This window comes from Oncorhynchus mykiss, chromosome 3 (assembly GCF_057628025.1).
Source record: "Oncorhynchus mykiss isolate SJ-2025 chromosome 3, ASM5762802v1, whole genome shotgun sequence".
In the NCBI taxonomy this organism is placed as follows: domain Eukaryota; kingdom Metazoa; phylum Chordata; class Actinopteri; order Salmoniformes; family Salmonidae; genus Oncorhynchus; species Oncorhynchus mykiss.
Genome location: NC_143024.1, coordinates 77,824,940 through 77,840,281, shown reverse-complemented (window position 1 = coordinate 77,840,281; position 15,342 = coordinate 77,824,940). Strand labels below are relative to the sequence as shown.

The following is a 15,342-nucleotide window of genomic DNA, read 5'->3' as shown; positions in this document are numbered from 1 at the left end:
AGATTTCACATGTAAATAGCACTTTCAGTAGCTCTAAAAGCATGAGCACAGCATTTATTTTTCAATTAGAATTAATGAGGCCCATGGGGCCCAATCAGTCCTCCATGACAACGAAATCATAAACAACAGAGCTGACTAATAAGACCTGAGCATAACCACAAAACCATTTGGTAGTTACTGTCTTGTCTCTGTCTGCAACCGTACGGACTCGGGAGAGGCGAAGGTCGAAAGCCATGCGTCCTCCGAAACACAACCAAGCCGCACTGCTTTTTGACCCAGAAGCCAGCCACACCAATGTGTTGGAGGAAACACTGTACACCTAGCAACCTGGTCAGCGAGCACTGCGCCCGGCCCACCACAGGAGTCACTAGTGCACGATGAGACAAGGATATCCCTGCAGGCCAAACCCTCCCTAACCCGGACAAGTTTTAACATTGATTTACCCTGCAATAGATGTCATTCAATTGGTAACATACATTTGTGTCTTCTTCTAATGCCTCTTAAGGGCAGATTACATTACTGAGTTTGGGTAATCCAAAAGTTGTTACTGATTAATATTTTGGACAGGTAACTAGTAATAGAATACATTTAGAAAGTAACCTACTTTTGTAACCAACCCCTGTCCCTTTGTCTCAGTGATATAATGAAAAACTTCACAAAAACCTTATTGCAATTTTATTTTTGACTAAGCAACCTTAAAATCAATACAAAAACACATTATGGTTTATCAAAACATTTGGTAATAAAATGGTAGGATTATGACGATACAAAGTAATTTCCAAAGTACATACAGTGGCAAGAAGAAGAATGTGAACCCTTTGGAATTACCTGGATTTCTGCATAAATTGGTCATCAAATTTCTGATCTTCATCGAAATCACAACAATAGACAAACACAGTTCTTAATTAACTGATAACACACAAACAATGATACGTTTTCATGTGTCATGTTTCATAAAGACGCCATGTAAACATTCATAGTGCAGGGTAGGAAAAGCATGTGAACCCTTGGATTTAATAACTGGTTGACCCTCCTTTGACAGCAATAACTTCAACCAAATAGAATACGGTTTCAGTTCAGCAATATTCTTGGGATGTCTGTGAACCACTCGAGGTCATACCACAGCATCTCGATCAGGTTGAGGTCAGGACTGACTGGGCCACTCCAGGAGGTGTATTTTCTTCTGTTGAAGCCATTCTGTTGTTGATTTACTTCTGTGTTTTGGGTTGTTGTCCTGTTGCATCACCCAACTTCTGTTGAGTTTCAATTGGCAGACAGACCACCTTACATTCTCCTACAAAATGTCTTGATAAAAATGTATTCCCAAGTTTCCGTTGATGATAGCAAGCTGTGCAGGCCCTGAGGCAGCAAAGCAGCCCCAGACCATGATGCTCCCTCCACCATACTTTACATAGTGTTGTGTGTTCCTTAAAAACAACTCAACTTAAGTTTCATCTGCCCACAGAATATTTTGCCAGTTGCACTATGGAACATCCAGGTGCTCTTTTGTGAACTTCAGATGTGCAGCAACGTTTTTTTTTGGACAGCAGTGGCTTATTAGTTCAAGCACACTGTTTTTCTATTGTTGTGACTTAGAAAAAGATCAGATCAAATTTTAGGACCAAGTTATGCAGAAATCCAGGTAATTCCAACGGGTTCACATACTTTTTCTAGCCAGTAGGTTTTACATCAGTGACAGTGTTGTCTAAATGTAATGTCATTGAGATCTTTGAAATAATCACCAGTGGTGAATAAGCAGAGTAGCATGCTACAGTATTGGTCATATAACAATTTCCCCAAACACCTTGAGAGCCTTTCTAATAATATATAACACTGTTAGTGTGTCACATGAATAAAGACGGACAGCAACACTTGAACTTGGCACTTCTGTTCCTACATGACCTGTTTTAACACATTAGCTATTTATCTCCTCCAAGTGGCAGTATTTACTCTACAATTATGTATTGATTAAAGTTTCTCTTTAATGCTGTATAAACATAGTTTATTAAGCTTGAATCAGAATGGTTATTGCAGCACACAAGAAATGCTAATCAAGAAGAACCTGACTAAGTATCTTTTTGAATAAAACCCTTACACTCTTCTCCCACTGAGCACCAACCGATGCCATGGACGTTGAAAAGTAGTTGGAATTTGGTCGTTCCACCCTGGCCTTGATTTGGCCAACGTTCACAGACGTCATATTTTTGGTCCGGTCAGGACCGGCCTTAATTTGGCCCCTTTTCGGTTCAGATTTGGTCTGGTCCAGACTGGCTTTTATTTAGCCAAAACAGAGGTCTATGATTGGTTCATATTTGGTCCAGTGACTGGCCTTGATTTGTCCCAAACATAGATGTCTATGATTGGTTCTGATTTGCACCAGATCTGAAGCATTCATAGACCTCCATTTCACAGGTTTGGACAGCACAGTACAGCAGAGCAGAGCACAGTACATAACATTATCATAGACATATGTTTCACAAGTTTGGACAGTGCAGTACATTAAAGTAAAGTAGAGTATAGTTGAGTAGAGTACAGCTCAGTACACTACAGTATGGTAAAGTAGAGCACAGTATAATGTACTATATTGTGCTATACTGGTCTGTGCTGTCCAAACCTGTGAAACAGATGTCTATAACCCTTTTCCCATAACGTTACTGAGTGAATTAAGAAGGAAAGTTTATGTAACTTGTAACAACGTAAGAAGTAAACACTGGAAAAGGCTACTGAGGATGGGGTCGCAATCCCAAGTGTTCATTTCTACTTTTACGTAATTCAGCAGACATTCTTATCCAGAGTCAGTGCATTCAACCACATATCTGAATCATAGCAAATAAAACGTTTTTGTAACTGTTACTGAGAATGTTGTGGTAGTGTATGTTCTGTTGGTTGTGTCAGGAAATGTTGAATATGATTACTTTCAGTCCTGAAGCTTTCGAAAAGACTAACATAAGTGTGAGTGATAAATGTGAATAATAAAATAATCTATACTGCAATATTCACTATGTTATTGAAAATAAAACTTTTGAGCGTGACATAAGGCTTTCTTCAGTAATATTTAAAGGGAAAAACTATGTACAATTGAAATTTGGCTATAGAATTTTTTTTGACAACAAATATGTATTTTCAACGTCTGTAGAAGACGTAATTTCAAGTTTCATTTAGAACTGAAAATGAATGTTATTCCATGTATGTAAAATACATATTTTCAACATCTGGAAAATTTGCATTTTTAATTTTCATTCAGAACCGAAAAATGTACATCATTTCAACATTAATTTCAACCCAATTTTTTTTTTTTTAAATATCTTTTAAAAATCATAACACTCACTGGGCTGAGTCTTCAGTAACCTATTGAATGAGATGACTCTTCTGTGCCCACTGACTCCTGATATTGGTCTGACAAAAAGAAATCAGAGTTTGAAATATCTTGCCATGAATTCCCAGGATCCCCTCTCCTGATGAACTGAAGGGGCCGAAGACAGATCCTCCCGGCCCTCTCTTTCGCAATTTCCTGCAGTTCATTCTTCAAATGATTGTTTACCTCCTCTGAAAGAATTTCTTCATACAACCTTTCATAATATGGTTGATCAAGATGGCAGCGGTTGTTTGTTCTTTTGAGACAGGTGAAGCAGCACTCACACATGTGCCAGAAAACAAGGCCCAGGGTAACCAGAGGCAAGCCAATGACCTGGGAAAGAAAGAAGACAAACGCTGAAGAACATCTGCACATCCAGGTACTTTCCACAGGTGCTGGAGATGTAGGCAAACAGAAAGGAAACGCCGCACACTGCTGCTCATGCTCCCAAGTGATATTTATTCACAACGTTTCGACCCCTAGGTCTTCATCGGGGATCCATATCCCAGGTGGGGGTGGAAGGTCCTATATATAGGGGCAGTACTCAGTGACATCACTTCCTGAAACAGGAGGTATAAATCTATAACATAATTTCACAATATTAACATTCAATGTATCAAAATATATGATCATACACAGAATGTGATCAATATTTATAGTAATATACATACAATATTCAAATTAGGATGAAAAAAAACACAATTTAGAATTATTGAAACTATAAAAACGGTTTCAAGTCCATGCCTGATGAAGACCTAAGGGTGAAAGTGTTGTAAATAAAGATAATCTGGGAGCATGAGCAGCAGTGTGCAGTTTTCCTTTATGTTTTCAAAAAAAGTAGATAGCTACTGACAAATTTGACTAGGTTTGCATCCAATTGGCACATATTTCCAAGTGAATATTGCTAGAGGTTAGATGGCTAGTTAACACCGCTGATGGCAGTAGCCAGCATATTTAGCCTATTCCACCGTTTGTAGAATGCATACTGGTATTTGAATATAGCGCAGGAATAGGGAATCTGGACATGTTAGACACATTTAAATATAGGTCTAGGTGCATGAACCTTTCGGAATTCGATGATCAGAGCGCGATGATCAGACTACTAAAGCCTACCACACATTTTATAATATAGGATAAGCATATGTGGTTTAGCTGCACCAATCAAAGCAAGACTTCGTCAAAACAATTCATCTCAGGGCAACAGGGGCAGCAGGGTTGTAAAATGCAATCATATCAAGCAATTGTACCATTTATATTTTTTATACAGGCGAGCCAAAAGCATAAAATTGTTAATGTTCTGGTTAAAAAATATATTCAAAAAGGTGGAGGGGCAAAAGCACAAGTTTGCACCCCCTATTTTAATTTGATCCATGGCTCAGGCGGCTAAGTCTAGGCTAACGCAAAAAACTATTTGGACCAGTCGTGACTCAAGAAGAGGAAGAACTTTGCAGATGTTTCTGATCAATAAACAATGCCATGCTGGTGGGTGGTAACATTCCAATAAAACACAGCCCTGAAAAGAGTCAGACTGAAACTATTAGCACGTCATATCGTAAGGGAAACAGTCCCGACTTCAAGCCCAAATATTGCATTCTTTACTTAAACAATGACTTGACGTCAATCGTTTTGCAACATCATGGGTAAGCTCTGGGCATTGTCTTTCAGTTGAAAAAAAAGAAGGAATTTCTGCTCATGTACCATTTAGGTTTCCATGTAGGCCTACCGAATAAAAATCAGAAGTTCAATGCGTTTCCATCCAACTCTACCAACGGTTTTGACACAAACTATTGCAATTAATACAAAACTTGCCCAATCTGGTTGTGGTGCATTTTAAGAAGACAACAGTTCGCTGATAAACCATTATTAGGTACACCTGGACTTCATCACTACCCGAATTACTCCACCTTTATTTAGCCCTCAGTTCTTAAGTGTTATTGTTTTTTCTTACGTTTATGTTCATTTGCATCAGTTCATTATTAAATTCACATTCTGCACATAATTTCTGACTCCCAGCGTATTCGTTACAGGTAGGTTATAGGATGAGGGGTATGGATAATAGCAATATAATTTTTATTTGATCATTGGGAGCCAAGCATTCATCATGTCACCAGCTTTCAAATAAAACTAAATATTTATTGGAAATTTGCATCAAGCTCATCACCATCCATCACTTAAAGATAGACTCAGCAATATGACATTAATGCATATTTCCTCAACAACTACGCTGTTTTGGTTCCCTGCCGTGGAGGCGGAACCCAAACCGGCTGTGCCTGTGCGCCATCGTGCATACATTTTTTTTTTTATTTATTTATTTATTTTTTATTATTTTTTTTATTTTACCAGGCAAGTCAGTTAAGAACAAATTCTTCTTTTCAATGACGGCCTGGGAACAGTGGGTTAACTGCCTGTTCAGGGGCAGAACGACAGATTTGTACCTTGTCAGCTGGGGGTTTGAACTCGCAACCTTCCGGTTACTAATCCAACGCTCTAACCACTAGGCTACCCTGCCGCCCCATACATGTATTTTGTCCCACCACACCAAACGCGATCACGACACGCAGGTGAAAATATCAAAACAAACTCTGAACCAATTATATTAATTTGGTGACAGGTCGAAACGCATTAAACATTTATGCCAATTTAGCTAGTTAGCTTGCACTTGCTATTTATCCTATTTATTTGTCCTAGGAAGATAAACATTGTGTTGTTATTTTACCTGAAATGCACAATGTCCTCTACTCCGCCAATTAACCCACATAAAACTGTCAACCAAATAGTTTCTAGTCATCTCTCTCCCTTCCAGGCTTTTTCTTCTAACCAATAACCAATGAGGAGATGGCACGTGGGTACCAGCTTCTATAAACAAATGAGGAGATGGGAGAGGCAGGACTTTCAGCGCGATCTGCGTCAGAAATAGAAAGGACTTCTATTTTCACACTGTAAACTGCGCGAAGCGAACCTGTGTACATGTGCGGATACTGCGGTGCTGCTTGTGGTCATTTCACCAAGTCTACCTTTAAAGCTGGAATCCTTAATGGTGAAACAGCCACGTCCATTTGCAATATTACAAAAACAAAGAAGTTACTGCAAACAAGGAACGAATTGTTTCCCCCTCGACATCATTGCACGTGCGACAGAAGAGCACAATATGTAGCCTAGGTCTACTGCATTTTTTATTTACCTTGTTGCACAATGCTCCTCAGCCTGGCAATATAAACAGTGGTGAGGGCAACCAGTGGCCGTTCCGCGGATTCCAACTTTAACCAATGTGAAATTTATAATAGTTGATATGACATTTGTACAGACATTTTATGTTTTCATCACACCTGTCGTGATATTTGTTTTATAAGGCAAACATGACAATATAAACTGTGGATGAAAATGTGGTTATTGAAAAGATCTGATCCAAATCCCATATATTTTAAAATGACAGTTGGTTATATAGACACTTTTCATCCATCCCTGGGCAGTCTAAATATTTACACTATCAAATTTTAAACCTAAACACACATTCACATGCCTAATTAATGGCAGGGATATTTATTAGTATTCAATATATAATTTATTGCATCTAATTTGTGATGCATTTGTCAGTAACATATTTACAGCCTTTTTTGCATGATCATTTTTTTCCATTCTGAACATAATATAAACCAATACTTACAACTGAGTCAGTCTTGTAATCAGTGAGGACAAGTCTCTCGTCATAGGTCAGGTTTTTCGTTTCTTTACAGGGAATTCCAACTTGTTTTGGATGGTTGTTGGTCTGATAGCACACATACCATTCTCCATCTATGAAAACAGCAGCTATCCAGTAGAATACTACAGACAGAAATGTGATCCCGAGTTTGGTAAGTGAAAAGAAACAATTGCAGAAGTTATAATTTGTGCAGCACCCACTGCATCTCTTGCTGGAAAACGTCTTCTGGTACATCTTATCAACTAGCATGATAGCACAAGTTATTATAGTGGGTGGGCACAGTATGTACAGTAAGCCATGAGGGCCTATATGTAGTGGGCTTTCCCATGCAGGCCTGCAGAAGCATGGAAAGTTCAAGTTCAATATGTACTCCAGAATGAAGACAGCCAGGAGAACAAAAACACCTGCAGCTTTGGTCAGCATGGAGAGAAGTCTCTGAGGAACGTCAAAACTGTGGAGATTCGCCATGGTGGCTTACCAAATGTGAAAATGCCACAAGGAAGTTATTAAAATTGCAGATTTTTATTCTATAAAGGCCTGAGGGGCAGTTATGTTCATTTCTTGAATGTCTGAGAAAGAATATTGTATTCCTGCTGATGGTCTGAGACGGAATTACTGGAGTTACCGAGATTCAAACAAAGAAAAGGTACTTGATCTCTTCAAAAAGTCAAAAATGTTCAATGGTGATATCTTGTCCGAGAGCTTTTATTCAGAATACTTTAACCCAAGTTCCCTCTGGAAAGCACACACATCGTTTCACTTCACCTTCTAGAGCTGTCATATTACATTATAGAAACTGCATCAGCATCTGAAGCTGGGGATTTTTTTAAACATTTTTTATTTCTGTCACGGATTCATGAAAACACTTGTCTACTATCATTATTTGATTTGACATGGTAATATGATACCATCAGTTTCTAATACATTTCTGTGACACTTTGGTCAACTGGTACTGTTAGCTGACAAAAAAATAAGTGGCAAGTGAAAATATTGACTCAAGGATCAGTGTCCATGCCTTTCTATGAGTGTTCCTCTCTTTCCATCAGTGACATACTGTATTTGTATTTATTAAGGATCACTATTAGCTGCATCCAAGGCAACAGCTACTCTTCCTGGGGTCCAGCAACATTAAGGCAGTTACAATATATACAATTTCAAATATTGCATGAGGTTACATTTAATAACACTTTTCACAACACATTGAGTTCCCTCAGGCCACTATTCTACTACCACATTACTACAATACAAAATCTATGTGTGTGTAGAGTATGTGTCTTATCATATGTATGTGTAAGTGTGTTTGTGCTTGTGTGTGTGTCTCTTCACAGTCCCCGCTGTTCTATAAGGTGTATTTTTATCAGTTTTTTTTTATCTGATTCTACTGCTTGCATCAGTTACCTGATGTGGAATAGAGTTCCATATAGCCAAGGCTCTATGAGTCTATGTAGTACTGTGCGCCTCCCATAGTCTGTTCTTGACTTGGGGATTGTGAAGAGACCTCTGGTCTTGTGAGGTATGCATCGGAGTCTGAGTTGTGTGCTAGTAGTTTAAACAGACACCTCGGTTTATTCAGCATGTCATGTAATGTGGTTATGGATCAACAATTGATGATTATACTGTTGGTGACACATAAATAAAAAAAATGGCACCGAAGAACGTGGCTGACGTTTTACATTCTCCCAACCAATTGTGCAATTTTGTTATTTCTTTTGCGTTTTGTGTAACTTATTTTTTTACTTATTGTGTACACAATGTTGCTGCTACCGTCTCTTATGACCGAAAATAACTTCTGGACATCAGAACAGTGATTACTCACCGCGGACTGGAAGAAACTTTTTCCTTTAACAAGTCCGACGAGAAGGATATCCTGCTTTCACTGGAACAGGCCCAGGTCCATGACTTTTGTGTGAAGAAAAGACGCCGGAAAAGGGGACACAAATCGTGGATCCTTCTGAGTATCCTAAGGCGAGCGAGTAAACTCCCAATGCCTTCCATTCTTCTTGCTAACGTGCAATCATTAGAAAATAAAATTGATGACCTAATATTAAGATTATCCTACCAACGGGACATTAAAAACTGCAACATCTTATGTTTCCCAGAGACGTGGCTGAACGAAGAAATTAACAATACAGAGCTGGCAGGATTTTCCATGCACCGGCAGAACAGAGATGCTACCTCTGGTAAGACGAGGGGTGGGGGTGTGTGTCTTTTTGTCAATAACAGCTGTCGTCTATGGACCAGTTTATGCCAAAGTCTATGTCTGTTGCAAAACAAGGCCAAATTGATATTGCATTGGCTAAAATGATTGCAGACGATTTCCAGCCATTTTTGATCGTGGAGGACGGAGGTTTTAGAAATAATAGCAATAGTCTAAATCCAATGTACACAATTTCAAGCGGGAAAACCCTTTCAAAATCACTTATTCCACAACTGTACGAAAGCACACAGGCTTCAGTGCGGGAAAGAGTTTAAAAAGCTACTGCAGTTTGCCTTACCACTGACTGCTGGACATCAAGGGTAACCACTTCTTACATGTCGGTTACATGTCACATCATTGAAGATTTTTCGATGTCTAGCTGTCTTCTGGACTGCTTTGAGTTCAGCAACAGACACACCTCAGAGAACTTGGAAGAAGAACTGTTGAGAGTGGCCAGAGAATGGCAAGTAGATGAAAAAGGGGTCTGTTGTGTTAGCGACAATGCAGCTAACATAACCAAAGCCATGAACATTTTAAAATGGTCCCATCATCCATGTCTTGCCCACACAATCAACCTGATTGTAAGAGATGCTCTGAAGGTGATGAAGCCCACTGTGGACAAAGTGAAAACAGCTGTGGAATAATTCCACAGGAGCACAGTAGGTGCTGAAAAACTAAAGTCTACGCAACACTACAAGGCTAAACAAGACTTCACTACAAGGTGGAATTCAACATGTTATATGTTGAAGCGGTTTCTTGAGTCAAAGGATGCCATCATCTCTACCCTGGCCATTGTCAATGCACCTGTTGATGCTCTGACCCAAGAGGAATGGGAGGTGGTGGAGGAGATGTGCAGAGTCCTGGAACCATTTGAGCAGGTCAATGTGGAGATCAGTGGAGAGAGGTACAGTAAGCAGTTATTACTACATCATTATTTAATCCAGTATTATATATGTATATGAGCAGTAGATGAGAATGTAGTATCAGTGGACACAACATGAACCTGAACTAATATGTTACTGTTCTCTCTTTTCAGCTATGTGACAGCCTCAAAAATTATACTCCTGTGTAAGGGTCTGCAGCGAATCACAGCCAGCCGCCAGAAAGAAGCAAATGTAACCACAGGACATGTGACAGAGTTGATGGACACCCTATGTTCATCAATGGACAGAAATTTCCACAGAATGGAATAGAATCACGTGCAATCAGAAACCGCTGCACTTGACCCCAGGTTTAAGAAGTTAGCCTTCAGTGATGCTAGAGTGATTGATGAGGCTCTTCAAATAATAACATCAGCAGCAGGGAGGGATAGCCCCAGCAGTCAGCTGGCTCAGGCACCAGGGCAACAGGAAGAAGAGGGATCATATGGAGCAGAAGCACTAGCAGTAGTGCCACAAACATCTGCTGTTTGAATGCTGTTTGACGAGAGAGCACCTGGGGATGCAACACGAAGGAATCCCTCAGCAGATCAAATAATGGAGGTCCGATCCTATTTGCAGGAGCTCTAAAGATCCTCTGAGCTGGTGGAAGAACAAGGCCTCTGTCTACCCACGGCTTACTAAAGTCATGACAGGGAGACTCTGCATAGTGGCCACATCCGTTCTGTCTGAGAGGGTCTTCTCGAAAACGGGACAAATAATTACTGAGAGAAGAAACCGCATCAGCTCCTCGAAAGTGAGGCAGCTTGCATTTCTGAATGCAAATCTCTCATAAAAGCAAAATATGGTCAGCATTGCTGTGTGCTGTTGGTTAAAACATGGCAATAAAGAAGAGAGAGAAAAGAGGGACCAGTTTAATGTTTTAAGTGGGATGCTTCTGTTTTGCACATTGTTATTTTTTATTTGATATGGTGCAATATTCTATTATGCTGTTCAGATTGTATTTATATCCACTTTGTTAATATACATTAAAAAGTTATACTTTAAACGCAAATGTTTAATAGCATTATTTTTCATAACAAACCAATGCATTTTTAAATACATCGCGGTTAAGGTAGAGTATGATTTAATTTAATAATTCAATTAGAATTGCTTTAACACCAAACATAGTCAAACTATTGCAAACTGTTTGACTTGAAAAAACACAAAACATGTTTTTTTTAAAGAGCCTTTTTGGAGCCAAAAGAGACGGCTCATTTTGGTGAGCTGAGCCGAACGAGCCGGCTCACTGAAAAGAGCTGGAATGCCCATCACTGGCTGGCACTAAGACTGCTCTCAACCAACTCTATAAGGCCATAAGCAAAGAAGAAAATGCTCACCCAGAAGCGGTGCTCCTAGCAGCCGGGGACTTTAATGCAGGAAAACTTAAATCATGTTTTACCACATTTTTACCAGCATGTCACATGTGCAACCATGGGGGAAAAAATCCTAGATCACCTTTACTCCACACACAGAGATGCATACAAAGCTCTCCCCCACCCTCCATTTGTCAAATATGACCATAATTCTATCCTCCAAGCAAAAACTAAAGCAGGATGCACCAGTGACTCGCTCAATGCGGAAGTGGTCAGATGACGCAGATGCTACACTACAGGACTGTTTTGCTAGCACAGACTGAAATATGTTTCGGGATTCATCCAATAGCATTGAGGAATACACCACCTCAGTCATCGGCTTCATCAATAAGTGCATCGATGACGTCGTCCCCACAGTGACTATACGTACATATCCCAAACAGAAGCCATGGATTACAGGCAACATCCACATCAAGCTAAAGGCTAGAGCTTCCTCTTTCAAAGAGCGGGAGACTAATCCGGACGCTTATAAGAAATCCCGCTATGCCCTCTGATGAACCACCAGACAAGCAAAGTGTCAACACAGGATTAAGATTGAATCGTACTACACCGGCTCTGACGCTCGTCGGATGTGGCAGGGCCTGAAAACTATTATGGACTACAAAGGGAAACCCAGATGCAAGCTGCCCAGTGACACGAGCCTACCAGATGAGCTAAATGCCTTTTATGCTCGCTTCAAGGCAAGCAACACTGAAGCATGCACGAGAGCACTAGCTGCTCTGGATGACTGTGTGATAACAATTTCGGTAGCCGATGTGAACAATACCTTTAAACAGGTCAACATTCACAAAGCTGCTGGGCCATAAGGATTACCAGGAAGGGTACTCAAAGCATGCGTGGACCAACTGTCAAGTGTCTTCACTGACATTTTCAACTTCTCCCTGGCCGAGTCTGTAATACCTACATGTTTCAAGCAGACCCTGTGCCCAAGGAAGCGAAGGTAACCTGCCTAAATGATTACCGCCCCGTGGCACTCACGTCAGTAGCCATGAAGTGCTTTGAAAAGCTGGTCATGGCTCACATCAACAGCATCCTCCCGGACACCCTAGACCCACTCCAATTCGCATACCGCTCCAACAGATACACAGATGACGTAATCTCATTCACACTCCACACTGCCCTTTCTGCGTGGCCAAACACAACTCCAACACCATCATTAAGTTTGCTGATGACACAACAGTGGTAGGCCTGATCGCCGACAACGATGAGACGGCCTACAAGGAGGAGGTTAGAGAACTGGCAGTGTGGTGCCAGGACAACAACCTCTCCCTCAATGTGAGCAAGACAAAGGAGCTGATCGTGAACTACAGGAAAAGGAGAGCTGAACAGGCCCCCATTAACATCAACGGGGCTGTAGTGGAGCGGGTCGAGTTTCAAGTTCCTTGGTGTCCACATCACCAACAAACTATCATGGCTCAAACATACCAAGACAGTCTTGAAGAGGGCACGACAAAACCTTTTCCACCTCGGGTGACTGAAAAGATTTGTCATGGGTCCCCAGATCCTCAAAATGTTCTACAGCTGCACCATCGAGAGCATGCTGACCGGTTGCATCACCACCTGGTATGGCAACTGCTCGGCATCTGACCGTAAGGCACTACAGAGGGTAGTGTGAACGGCCCAGTACATCACTGGGGCCAAGCTTCCTGCCATCCAGGACCAGTTTACATTGACCCCCCCCCCCCCCCTTGTACACTGCTGCTACTCACTGTTTGTTTGTCACTTCACCCCCACCTACATGTACAGATTACCTCAACTAGCCTGTACCCCTGCACACTGACTCTGTACTGGTGCCCCCTGTATATAGCCTCGTTATTGTTATTCTATTTGTGTTACTTTTTAATATTACTTTTTATTTTAGCCTACTTGGTAAATATTTTCTTCTCGTTGAATTACACTGTTGGTTAAGGGCTTGTAAGTAAGCATTTCACAGTAAATTCTACACTTGTTTTCGGCGCATGCGGCAAAGTTTGATTTGATTTGATAAGAAGGTAGACTCTGGTAAGAGGAGCAACTAGACCTATCCATAACCCTGCTAAGAAAGACACAGCAACCAAGAAACCATGGCTTCATGTGGAAAGGTCATCTTCTGGAAGTGAGGCCTCTGTTCAATGTGTTTTTACCTGGAAAAATAGGGTGGTCGTTATTCAAGGCCAGCGATCACCAACAAGGGCGTGGTATAATTGGATTATCATTGGAAATTGTGATGCTCAATTGACTTGGAAAATTCTAAATTGATTTTGATTTTTTTTTAAATCCATCTTCATTTGCAGCACTATCGTCCTTATCATAATAATAACTGGACTCATCATCCTCATCTTATTGCTACGGATCACAGGAGGAAATGTTTTGATTATAGGTTGATGTGTGCAACTGTTGAGGCTCTCTAGGGAGAACGTGGTGGATAGATGTTATCCCTATTTTCTACCCAAATTGTGTTCCCCTCTGGCAAAAGATAAGGAGCGACTGGAACTAACTATAACCCCACTGCTGAGAAAGACACATCTACCAAGAAACCATGGCTTCACATAAAAAAGTATTCTGGTAGAGGTAAAGCAATGGCTACGATGTTTTTCCAGAAAAAATATTGTGGTTGCTATTCAAGGCCAGCGATAGCTGTGCTTTCAAGTGCATAGTGTGACAAACTTATTGTGATGCTCAAATTACTTGGATAGCATGATCGTCCTTACTTTCTTGTTAACTGGACTCATCATTATCAGTGGTGCTGAGGTTCAGAGGTCAACATGTCTAGATTATGGGTTGCTGTGTTCAGCTGTTGGAACTCTAAATAACATGGTCATATTTCAGTTCCCTCTGGAAAGCACCTACGTTATTTCAAAAGCTGTCATGTGATCTTGGTTTGCACCCCATCCTCTACCAAAATAAAAACTGGGTGAGGTCTGTGACTCCACAATTATTGTCTTTGTAATTTTTTAGATTGCACCAGTTGATGAAGACAGCATGATATTAGCAGGAATGCACTGACACATCAAAATCAACATTCTACTGGAATACCGAACTGTGGCAATAACGGCATTAAAGGGAAGTGGAGCTCAGTAAAAGGGAAGTGGAGCTCAGTAAAAGGGAAGTGGAGCTCATTAAAGGCATTTCATAATGTAACCAAACGTTGTGCCACTTCAAGGATGTTTTAATATAAATCTGTAGATCTATTAAAATCACAGCATCAATTTCTGTAATAGATTCATGGAGAATGTGGTGCGTAAATGATATCCAGGATTGGGGGAAAAGCCACTGCTGTCCAAAAAAAACATTGCGGCACCTCTGAAGTTCGCACCTGGATGTTCCACAGCACTACTGGCAAAATATTCTGTGGACAGATGAAACTCCAGTTGAGATGTTTGGAAGGAACAATGTAGAAAAAAAAGGCACAGCACACCAACATCAAAACCTCATCCCAACTGTAAACTGTGGTGGAGGGATCATTGTCACGCTTGTGTAAAGGATTGAGAGAGGCGCATGAATACATCTGAGTTTAATACACCCAAAACAAACACTCATACAAAACACTGGGATGTACCCAAACAAAAGAGCGATGATGAACCTTGTAGAACGACACAGGACGAGACCCGTAATACACAAAACATGCAGCACAGGCTGAGACAACACATAGGTACTCACACGACCAACGGACATGGGAACAATAATCGACAGCCCAATGGGGAAACAAAGGGCATATTTATACAAACAACCAGTAAGGAATTGGAACCAGGTGTGTGTAATGACACAGTTTTGCTGCCTCAGGGCCTGGACAGCTTGGTATAATCGACATAAAAATG

At 40.7% G+C, this 15,342-nt stretch overlaps 1 long non-coding RNA gene across 1 annotated transcript; it reads right to left on the bottom strand.

Moving 5' to 3' along the window:
* Positions 1-660: 660 nt before the first annotated feature.
* LOC149984685 (uncharacterized) lies at positions 661-7,766 on the bottom strand. Its single transcript, XR_016494816.1, has 2 exons — positions 7,020-7,766; positions 661-3,688 (listed from the first exon to the last, which is right to left on the bottom strand). It is a non-coding gene; the product is annotated as an uncharacterized LOC149984685 (long non-coding RNA).
* Between the last annotated feature and the right edge of the window lie 7,576 nt (positions 7,767-15,342).